Here is a 12,501-nt window from a genome sequence, read left to right on the forward strand (position 1 = left end):
ACAAACCAATTTCCATAATTGAAATAGAAAAAGTTATCAGGAAACTGCTCCTCGTAAAAGCACCTAGCTCAGATGATTTCATAGAACAATTTTCCCAAACTTTCAGAGGCCAGATATTCCTAATGAGACAGGCGTTTAAAGTGAAGGAAAAGTCCCCAAATTTATTTTCATGAAGGAAGTATAGCACCGGTCCCATAAAAAATTATGGGCCAATAGCACTTATGAATATTGATGCAAAAACTCTAAATAAAACATTAGCAAACAGAGTCCAAACCAACAGCATATTAAAAAAATGATATACCATGGCCAACTGGTGTTCATGCCAGGAATGCACTGTACTTTCATATGATTTATTCTGCAATGTTTGTCAAGTGCTCTATCGTGTAAGAGAACTACGGAGCTCAGCTTGCTCTCAGGTGATTTGCCCATAGTTACTTTTTTCTTGAATTTTAGTTACTGGGGCCTGCTCAAAGGTCCGAATTTTCTTCCAAATCTCAGCATGACTCACAATTAAAATTAAATCATTTCCTGACTACTGCCCTCAGATGCAAGTCGTTAGAATTTGGCAACCGTGATATTTCTCAAAAGGCCTCACTTTAACTAACTATCAGAAAATTGAGTCCATTCGTTTCAAGGCAATTTTCTAAAGATACCCACGCAGAAGAAAGATCGGGAATGACTGAGTTGCTATGTGGTTTTGAGTTTGACTTTATATCATAAATACTGGACGATTATGGAAAATCTTATTAGAAAAATATACGTTGATTCAGGTTAGTCCTCAGACTGCTTATTTGAAAGAATCATCTAAGTCTTAGGAGCTCAAAGAATCAGTAAATGAAACTAACAAGATTCTGAATAAACATCAGCTTAATTACATACCTTAGCAACTGATGATAACTTGGAGCCTTTAATTGTCCTTCCTTTAGCAGGGTGGAATACAAATCTGTGTATTGGTTTTTGAGAGCTGTACTTATGATAAGGCAAATCAGAGCAAATGTGCCCAAGTCCCACAATTTGGGGCCCCTCCTATTGCTGTTTGTGGAGCAATAACTTAGGAAATGGGGTTAGTGGGAGGGAAGATGATTCCTCCTGATGGCATTCGGTAAGATGTAAGATTTGAATACACAGTTAGTTACCCTCCCCGCCAGCGAGCTTTCTACAAATTAAAGCACGCTTCAGAGGATTTTTTCCATTTCTACACGAACCCATTAGGATGCTTGTTGGTGACCTAACTTCCCTTCAAGGTTGTTCTTGATATTAACATACTTTTATCTGTACAGTACAATCCCCCGCTGGGGACGGAGGGAAATGGAATGACCTCTGTAATTAGCCCAAAGGCCATCACCCCTGAAGTGGCTCTGGGACCACCACTCACACGAAGTTAGGTCTAAATGCTAACTTTTGCTGCAAGTTTCAATGGCCAACTTGGAAACTAGGATAACATGGGAACTGATCTGAATTACCCTCCTTAGCAGTCCATGGAGTTGAGTATAAAATAAGGCGAACTGACAGAAAGGGAAGTCACACAATATTCATTTCTCTCTGTGAATGAATTGTCAGTCACCACTATAAAATAAAAAGGACAAATGTTTTTTGAGCAACCACAAACTGACATCTACGATGCCCGATGGGATGGGGGGCAAGCTTTATTCCTTCGGTTGGAACATGTTCACTTCTGTTAAATGTGCCCTGCAGTAGGGTCTGATGCTCCCCACAGACTCCCTTGACCCTTTTTATCACTCTGGGAGACCCTCCCTCAGTTCTAAGATCCTTTTGCTTCCAATATTCGACACTTGAGACACCTCGGAGGATTGCCCTTGGGTTACTTGAAATCGCTTCGTTCCACATCGTTCTATTGTTTGGGAATTTACTTCTCTCCCCACCCACCTCCCAACCCCGGGCGGGGGAGCAGGGGTGTTCGTTGGCCAATAACTGGCTTGTGAAAAAGTATGAAAGCCCAGACCCCTTGTTCCTGTAGGGACAACCTCTGAGGAGTAGCACACTTTTCGGAGCTCCCCTTTGTGATACACTCCTCTCGATGAGACTTTGCCTGAAATCTGAAATTGTGCCCTTAAGAGTCCTCCTCAGGGCACCTGGGTGGCTCAGCTGGTTAAGTGACTGCCTTTGGCTCAGGTCATGATCCTTGAGTCCCAGGATCCAGTCCGGTTCCCCGCTCAGCAGGGAGTCGGCTTCTCCCTCTGACCCTCCCCCCTCTCATGCTCTGTCTCTCTCTCTCTCATTCTCTCTTTCTCAAATAAATAAAATAAAATAAAATAAAATAGTCCTCTTCACATTCCAAGCCCTGTTTTGTCCAGTTCCTCACTGGTTTCCTCTGGCGGCACATCTTAAATTAATCACTTGCACAGAAATCCTTATCTCATAATCTGCTCCCATGGAACTCAACCACAAATACCGCCCCCATCCCCAATTTAAGAACTTAAAAATGTACAAAGGCCCACTAATTTCCTAGAAACCGGCAAATTTCTTTAAAAACTCATCTGAAGAGCAAGCAATTACACTTTCCTTGCATAGCTAATTGTGAGAGATGAAATGAGCCTTTGGATTGTGATGTCCATCAAGGAAAGATTTGTCTCAATATGATATCATTCTTTCCACACATCAACATACATGGGCATCAGACAATAGAAAAAATATACCAGGTTTTGTCAAGGGCAGAAGCAGGAGCAAGAAGAAGGTGAATATGTACAGAAAGGCCTCTTTAATAGCTCTTTTTAAAAATCCAACAAGAGAAAAATATGAGAAGGAAGCTAAGAATAATAAAATCATTTTCATTCCCTCCAGACTTGCCATTATCTTTTTTCCCCACTCCATTTTAGGAGAGGCATCTTTTTTATAGTGTTTATATAGTATGAATCCGGAGAGTGAAAAAGAGAAGTAAATTGGCACATTATAGAAACTTTCAGATAGTGAAGAGAAGCCAAAAGAAGTACATCCGACGATATATTTTAATTAATCTACTAAGTGGGGATGCCAGCTCTAAGCCCTGGAGGTAACTGGAAACGGGCAGCAAAGCCTACGTGTACAAAAAGGAAGTAGCCACTGAAACACAAAAGCCAAACATGGACAGTTCAAGAAACAGAGAATGTCAGCGGGATGGAGAGGCCATACTGTCCCGCTTAACTGAAAACTTTATTAGGGCAAGAAGTGGGTCTGTTTCGCTCACCACTGGAACACTGTAAACTAGGTATATCTGTTTGTTCCACAGATTATCTTATGAATTAAATACACTAAGGGGCACCTGGGTGGCTCAGTCGGTTAAGTGTCTGCTTTCGGCTCAGGTCATGATCCCAGGAGATCCCAGGGTCCTGGGACCCAACCAGGAGCTGGCCTCCTTGCTCGGCAGGGAGCCTGCTTCTCCCTTTCCCTCAGCCTGCCGCTCCCCCTGCTCTTGCTATCTCTCTCTCTCCATCTCTCTCTGTCAAATGGATAAATAAAATCTTTAAAAAATAAATACATTAAAAACATTATTCTGGTTTACTGATCTCCAAAGGTTATATTATATACCCTGGGATAGAGTACAAAGCAGGTACTCAAAAATATGTGTTGAATGAGGGCACTCCAAACATCAGAAACAGAACACATGGCCTGCCAAGTATGATTTTACTCCTCGGAATAATGGGAATAATGTTTGAAGTCAAGACCGTCCTGGAAAATTTGAGATGTATGGATCTGATTGGCCAAACCTGGCCAAAATAGAAAACCTCATTTCCCCAAAGCCTACAGAAAAGAAGTACTCTGGGGGGTGCCTGGCTGGCTCAGTTGGTAGAGCACGCAACTCTTGATCTCAGGGTGATGAGTTCAAGCCCCACTTTGGGCATAGAGCTTGCTTAAAAAAAAAAAAAAGTACTGTGTGTTCAATCTGAGGCCTGAAAAAGGCCTAATACTGACTTTCCAGCTTCCCATTTAGCCTAGATGGCAGGGGTGGTTATTTAACCTAAGTTACATAGATACGGGGAAATTTCAAGGGATTTTTAAAAGATGGTAAGGCTGATATAATGTCACAGATATCTTTGAGACTAAGCGGAATGGGGCTTATTAGAATATAGCAAAGGAATAGAACAATGCAAGGAAGAGCTTTTTCATGTATGATATCTAATCTTGTCTATACGTAACATCTAACATGAAGAAGTGGCGTATTAGGCATTAAATAACATTAAGTAGCAGCATTAAGAGTGAAAGTACATGCTTAAAATTTTTAAAGGAACCGTATGCGCTAAATTGGTCTATGAGATTTAAAGTGTGTTTCTTTCATCTTCCAGGGCCCTGTATTCTGTCACCTGCTTCCTAATTTCCTCTGGCAGTTCCAGATCTAAGCTTTGGTTCATAATTTTGATGCTTTTTACTGGCTAGGTGTGCTCCCAGTAACAGTGCATATGTCATCCCAATGAGAAGAGAGTTTTTAACAGCCAATTAACTAACTCACAAACAGAAACAGTAACATTTTCTTTATTTGCATGATGTGGTATAAGTCTATTGAATAAAATTAAATCTGAATGGATACATATTCAAGCCCAATAAGAAATATTCCAAAGCTTTGCGCAGTGGCAGTATCGTAGCCAATGAGGTTTATCCGAGGCGCGATTATTGCTAATTGAAAACTTAAAAAAAAAAAAAAAAAAAAGAAATATTCCAGAGTACTCTACCTATCTATCCATCCATCCATCCATCTCCATTTTTAATAAGGAAATTGGACTATAATTATTTTAAGTAATTTGCTCACACAGGCTGCTTCATACCAATCCTGGAAGGAAGCTCCTGTCTTCATAGTAATCTGATGGGAAACCTGACTCTCAAAGAGGATATGACTTTTTTGCATTTTCCCAGGGCTTATGATTTGTGCTCCAGCTCGAATATCTTGGCCATGTCAGATGGCATTAAAAAAAAAAAAAAGACTATAGTCTAAAAGCCTTCTTGAAAAAAAAAACTCTTATTAAATTTTTCTTCTCCTTAAATAAGCAACATCGTCCCTTCTTGTTTAATGAAAATTGTCACACCTATGTCCCTAATGAATTCCTTCTTGAAGAGTTCAGTTAATATGCTTGACTTGTTTTAGAGAATTATAACTCTCAAAGCTGGCTTTCTGCCAGCAAGTAGAAAACAGAAAGGAAAAAGAATGAGGAGAAAGGGAAGAAAACAAAAAGAAATAAATAATACATCCAGGGCACACCTAAAGGTAAGATATACCATTAAATCAAATTGCCTGTAGGATCAGGTTGGCCTTTTTCTTCACAGACACAGAAGCCATTGGTCCACTCGTGAGAGGTGGTGTTTGCAAAGATCAAGGGAACAAGTTAGACGTATCTCAGCATTTGGGTATTTTATTTCTTCTCTAACAGGATGAAAACGCCCTTGCTCCTAAGAAATGCTTTATTATACATGCCAACTGGGTGAACATTAGGTCACAGACTAAAATCAGCACCTTACCACTGAAATCTTGAATGTATTTCCCAAATATAATTAATACGAACACACCTATGCCACTTTCGGCCAAACTTGAAAATCAATCACGCCAAATTTAATTTATAAGTGTATTTAGGAAAAAAAATTAAAAATTAAAAAATAAAAATAAATAAAAATAAAATAAAAATGTATTTAGGGAAAAAGTATTCTAGCTTGTGAGGTCAGACTTCTTCGACTCGACTCAAATTACTTCCTCAGATGTATTATATTGTGACAGTGAGTGAGAAAGGAAGGGTGTGTATTATTGCGTTGTTACTGTTCTAAAGAAAAGGTTTCTTTAAAAGAGAAAGAATGGGGGTGCCTGGGTAGCTCAGTCGGTTGGGTGTCTGCCTTCAGCTCAGGGCATGATCCCAGGGTCCTGGGATGGAGTCCCGCATTGGGCTCTCTGCTCAGCGGGCAGTCTGCTTCTCTCTCTCCCCCTGCCTGCAGTTCCCCCTGCTTGTGCTCGCTCTCTCTCTCTCAAATAAATAAATAAAAATCTTAAAAAAGAGAGAGAGAAAATCTTCCTTCTCCCTGCAAACAACCAAACAAAACAAAAACCAAACCAAACCAAACACCCACCTAGGAGAGTAACCATAAAATACTCAAGTGGTAGGAAAAGGTGATCCTTTAACAAGTCTGTATGCAAAATCCTAGCATGGCAACCTGTGATTGAGTCCTTTTAGATTTCTCAATAGAGAAAGGAGAGATTTAGCATCATTAGAGAAGATCTGCATATGGTGCAATCATGTCAGGAACATCAGAGACAATTCTCGAACGAGCAGATAAATGAATTTCTACCATGACATCACAGTAGCCATCAGAGAGAAGACTGCTTCTACTCCTGACAGGAATTATGCATAGAGAGCGATACACACCTATGTCTAAGCAGGTGGTCCATGGGATTCAAATGCCCACCTCTCACATTGCTTCAATCATCAATGAGATCTGAGAGAAGACAGGGGAAATCGTCATTACAAGCATAATGCCCCTGGAAAACAGTTGATTCCTTTGCTATTTCACTTGTTGTTGTTTTTTTTTCTTGCCACTCCCCATACACATAATTTAAGTCTGGTAATTCACTTTTGCAAATGTGGTTAATAACCCAAAGCGGGTATACTTGTGGCAGACACAGAACCCTGGCCGATGACCAGAAGACAATTCAGTCTTGACAAACCAGGAGCCAACGCTATGATTTTTTTTTTAACCTTTAATGTGACTCTTAGATCCCTTAAAAGTTACCAGTACATTAGTTCCTGTCTGAGAATATCAAAGTCCAGCATACATCATTTACCTAATGAGCCAGTGATTTTTTCATAACATTTTTATGTTCTTTCCCTTTTAGCTGAAAGGCATTTGGGAGAAAAGTAAAGTTGATGATTTCACTGTGTTCATTAAAAGGAAAACTAAGTTCTTTTTATAGGATTTAATATTGCTTTTTTTAAAAGATTTTATTTTTATTTTATTTGACAGATAGCACAACCAGGGGGAATGACAGGCAGAGGGAGAAGCAGGCTTCCCGCTGAGCGAGGAGCCTGATAGAGGGCTCGATCCCAGGACCCTGGGATTATGACCTGAGCTGAAGGCAGACGCTTAACTGACTGAGCCACCCAGGCTCCCTTACTATTGTTTTTTATATTCTCTTTTGCCGCTTATTTTGTATTTGTAACAAAGGAGAAAGGGACGAGATTTGTCAGTTAATGCTACCCTCACCAAATGTTGATCTTTTACCTTCTAAATGAAAAATTGCCCCATTTTTTAAGTCCATTATCTCCTTCAGTCCATCACATGTTCTTTTTCTTTCTGTTACTCATACCTTTTTCCCATGAAATAATAAGAAGACGTCATTAGATAGGTCCAGAGCATAACCGTTTAAGCGTTTTTATTATACGTAACCCTGGTTCATGGTCATAAGAGATTAGCTCATTAATTGTTCTAAGAGATTGAGGTTGCAAGGCAAACCTCTTCTTCAACACCTCCTTTGTATCCTTCAGGCTCCTACTTTCTTCAGACGTCCAGAGCCCAACCTCGGTTTCTGCACACCTCGTTCTGTATCCAGGCCTAGTCTGGGCTTGGAGGACAGCTGAGAGTAGCTAGGAGAACGGTAACATACTGCCATAGGGAAATCTTGCTATTTCTGTGGACACCTTCTTTGAGTTGAGCTCATTATTGTGCAGTCCAAAGCAGAAGAACCTAGCAGGACTGTGGCCCGACGGCTCTGGAAATTCTGTCATCCTAAACAGGCCACTTTCTGCCTCATTCTGCCCATCTAGTCTGACGTGTGCTGGATCCAACCCCACCCCTCACTGACTGGTCGTGACTTGGGGCAACTGCCTGAACCACTCTAAGCCTTCTTTTTCTCATCTATTCACAAGCACGGCAACAGAGCTTTCCTCCTCAGATTTATTTTTTTAATTTATTTTTTAGTTTTTGGGTTTTTAAAAATGTGTTATATTGTCAATAATTTTTTAAAATTTGAGTAGTTGACACACAATGGAACATTTGTTTCAGGCGTACAGCATAGTGACTGGACAAGTCTACGTGTTATGCTGTGCTCCCCACAAGGGTAGCAACTGTCTGTCACCATACAGCGCTAGTATGATACCGCTGACTGTATTCCCAATGCTGTACCTTTCATCACCGTGACTCATTCATTCCATGACTGGAAGCCTGTATCTCCCACTCCCTTTTAGACTTATTTTTATTAATTAAAAAAAAAATTTAGGGGCACCTGGGTGGCTCACTCGATTAAGTGTCTGCCTTCAGCTCAGGTCATGATCCCAGGGTCCAGGGATCGAGCCCCATATCGGGGGCGGGGGGGGGAAGCCTGCTTCTCCCTCTCCCCCACTTGTGCTCTCTCACGCTCTCCTCTATCAAATGAATAAATAAAATCTTTTTAAAAATGTATTTCAAGTTTTTATTTAAATTTCAGTTAGTTAACATACAGTGTGATAGTAGTTTCAGGTGCACAATATAGTGATTGAACACCTCCATTCGACACCCGGTGCTCATCCCAACAAGTGCGCTCTTTAATCCCCATCACCTACTTCACCCATGCCCCCACCCACCTCCCCTCTGGTAACCATCAGTGTGTTCTCTATAGTTAAGAGTCTGTTACTTTTGGGGTGCCTGGGTGGCTCAGTCAGTTAAGCATCTGCCTTTGGCTCAGGTCATGATCCCAGAGTCCCGGAATCAGATCCGACTTGGGCTCCCTGCTCAGTGGGGAGTCTGCTTCTCCTTCTCCCTCTGCCTCTCACCCTGCTCCTTCTCTACCTCGCTCTCTCTCTCAAATAAATAAATAATATCTTTTTTTTAAGTCTGTTTCTTTTTTCTTTTGTTTTCTTTTTTTTTCTTTTAGCAATCTATACACCCAACACGGGGTTTGAACTGACAACCCTTGGACAGCCATCTGCCAACTTAATGTCCCATCACTTCAAAACAGTTTGATTCTATTTCCCCAAAACAATGACATTCTCCTACATTACCAGTCTAAATTCCTCAAAATAGGAACTCAACATTGATACAACACTAACATCCAACCCAGGGACTCCAATTCAAATTAGACTGGGAATAAATCTCTAATGATTTGATTCCCTGTCCATCCCACTGCTCCCCATTCCACATTCCCTGGGGTTACAGAGGTAATTGATGAATTACTTGCAGGCTAATCACTCCTTCCGGCAGCAGAGCCAATCCCATGTCTGAACAGGTAGATTATATAAGAAGTCTGAATCTAGTAACTTGAGAATTTGTCTTGAGTCCAGCTTTCAGCCCAATTCCATTTAAAGTTCTTACATTGTGACCAAGCCCTGCCATTCCCCACCCCCACTTGTAGGACTTAACAGCTTTATCTCTTTTCCCTTTGCTTAAGGCCCTGTCCTTAGGGTTCGATTCAGGGAGAGTTTTCAGTAATTGTGTTTTGTAGTGAAACCTTTCAAATGAAATTCCACTGAACCACTATGTACATAGAGAGAGAAGTAATTGGATAGGAAATCTGATTTTTCCATTTTCTAGACTTCCGGAATGATTTAACCTAGTTGAGTTGCCAATTCTTCATCTGTAAAATGGAACACTAGATGAGGCAGAGCATTGAGGTCACATGGGAGTATACATGAAAAATAATTTTTTGTCAGGGTCCTGATAATTGAACCATTTCAAGAAAACTAATTCTCACTATGCAGCAGAATAAAATCTGATATATAAGTAAGAATGCAAATTCACTGCATATGACACAATAGCCAAGAAGACCACATCCAGCTTGGTAAATACATCATATCCCTCACAGGAAACATACTCGGGAAGCCAAATGATAATAGCAGATTGCTTAGTTGGCACGGGGCCAGCCTTATCACACCAGCCATTTTGATCTCCTTACCATAATGATTAATATCATTTATCTCCTCTATAAGGCTAGGTTCCAAGCTGCCAAATACTTACTGAGGTTGCTCAAAGAAACTCGATCTCCTGGCTTGACAAATTTTTTATCTTAGGGTTCTGTTTCAAGAATTTATCCTTGTTTTGGGGCACCTGGGTGGCATAGCGGTTAAGCGTCTGCCTTCGGCTCAGGGCGTGATCCCAGCGTTATGGGATCAAGCCCCACATCAGGCTCCTCCGCTATGAGCCTGCTTCTTCCTCTCCCACTCCCCCTGCTTGTGTTCCCTCTCTCGCTGGCTGTCTCTATCTCTGTCAAATAAATAAATAAAAATCTTTAAAAAAAAAAAAAAGAATTTATCCTTGTTTTTTTTCCCTTGACAGTTTATCATACTGATTTCTTCAACATAAATTATATTATGGTATACCTCCCCAGTAACCTTAATGGTGTTTGGGAGCTATTAAATCCCTTTAAGTAGTTCAATATCTTAAGGAAATCTTGTTGGCAACAGAGAAATCAAGACATTTGGAAGGATCATCAGAAATTTGTTGTCATAGTCGAGGTCATGCTACGTAAGGCAAGATAATCAACTTCTCAGAGCTGAATAAAACCATGTATACACAATTGTGGTAAACAGAGTCAAGGGTAATCCCCATGGTCCCTGCCTCCGGGTATTCATGCCTTTGTGTTAATCCATTCTCTTAAGTGTGACCAGGACCAGTTTGCAAGCAAGAAATACATCAAATGTGATAAGATGTTTGTGATTATGTGCACATGATTATGTTACATAGATTGTAACTCCCATTTCTTGAGACATTCCCTCCTGTGCTGACTTGGAAGATGCTAGCCAACTTAGTAGGAGCTGGCCTAAGGAGAGGGACACATGGTAAGCAATTGAGGGTACCTTCCGGCCAATAGCGTCAGAAACTGCAAACCCCCAGCCCAACAGACTACAAGACTCTGAGTGCTGCCATCAGCCATCAGAGCGTGGAAGTAGATCTCCCCCAGTTGAGACTTAGATGAGACTGCAACCCTACATGACATCTTCATTGTAGCCTTATGAGATCTTGGAGCAGAGAATCTAGCTAAGCCATTCCCAGACTTTGCAGCAACAGAAAATTCAAGAAAATCAATGTGTGTTGCTTCAAGCCACTGAGTTTATGGTAATTTGCTTCACAGCCATAGAAAACTAATACACCAATAGACCTTTTCCTTTTTAATGTTGCCTGAGTTTGCTAAAGTCATGATACTCCCGCTAGACCTTATAGTAGATGTTTCCACAGAAAACCTCTTCTATACATGATCAACTGTCCCATATTTCAGTTTATGTGGTGATCTCAAAGAGTGCTATAGAGTGTATGCATGTATTTAAAACTCTATGAACTAATTCCATGACATACTTCTCTCCCATCCCAATATGAGCCCTATCATTAACTTGTAGACAATGTCATCTCTTGTCATCTTTATTTTTTCCTTCAGTTGGCCATCTTCTCATCATCCCAGAAAAGGGAATTATATCCATAGCTGATTAATTGTCCCTTCTGAGTTGAGTCTTGATCGTTTCTCTTCCAGAGAGCAATCTTTTCCAAAGGTCTGCCCTCAAAATGAAAGAATAAGAATTCAACCAAGTGAAGAAGGGGAAGGAGAATGTTCAAATAACAGTTTCAGAGCACAAAATCCCCATGGTGGGAGAGCACATGATGTGAAAGAAGGCATAAGATGTACATGATACAGCTGGGTAGGTAAGATGGAGTCATACCATGAAAAATCTTCATAGAGCATGTTAAGGACTTAGCTTTTTAACCTAAGAACAATGAGAAGCTGCCAAAAGGCTTTAGGAGTGTGGGAGAGGTAGAATGGTCAAAGTACCCTTTGGAAGGGGTGCCTGGCTGGCTTAAGTCTGTTGAGCATGAGACTCTTGATTTTGGGGTCATAAGTCCAAGCCTCATGTTGGGCATAGAGCTTACATTAAAAAAACAAACAATCAAATAAAAAACCCAAAGTACTCTTTGAAAAGATAAGTCTGGCCAAAGTGAAGGAAAATACAGTGAAAAGATGGAGAACAGTTAGAAGGTGTCTGAAGAAGCGATCTAGTGAGAGACTATAATAGCCTGGATTAGCGGACTAGCAATAAAAATGGAAAAGAGCTGGAGCTAATTGGACAGAGGGGCCTAAAGTACTCGCTATTATTTCTTAGAAATTTCATTTCCCTCATCTTGGAAAGTTGTCTGATTTAATTTTAATTTGCCTGGAGAATTTCCTCAGTCTCTCCAGAAAGGATGCATAGTTAGCATACTTTGCGGACCCTTGCACATGTGAAACTGTGTCAACGTTGCCTTCATAAGTAAATGAGGGCATCGACCGCCATATTTTTCTCTTGAAATTTTATAAATGAGCTACTGTATCCTCTAGTTTTATATAGCAGAAAAGAAATCTGTTTCCCTTTTTTGCCCATACTTTGTTTTGTCCTGTTTCAAAGTTTCCAAGATACTTTATCCTAGAATTTCACCAGATATGTCTAGGAATGTATCTTTAATCCTGTTGGGTGCCCAATGAACACTTGGGATCTCAAACTTGATTAGGTTTGAAGCTCAGATAAGCTCAGATAAGCTCTAAAACTTCTTGAATTACTACTTTCTTTCCTTCATTTACCTTTCCTCCTGGTAATT

At 40.5% G+C, this 12,501-nt stretch overlaps 1 pseudogene; it reads left to right on the forward strand.

Moving 5' to 3' along the window:
* Nucleotides 1-4,551: 4,551 nt before the first annotated feature.
* On the forward strand, nt 4,552-4,749 carry LOC117797585 (annotated as a pseudogene).
* The last annotated feature ends 7,752 nt before the right edge of the window (nt 4,750-12,501 follow it).

Source organism: Ailuropoda melanoleuca, chromosome X (genome assembly GCF_002007445.2).
Source record: "Ailuropoda melanoleuca isolate Jingjing chromosome X, ASM200744v2, whole genome shotgun sequence".
In the NCBI taxonomy this organism is placed as follows: Eukaryota; Metazoa; Chordata; class Mammalia; order Carnivora; family Ursidae; genus Ailuropoda; species Ailuropoda melanoleuca.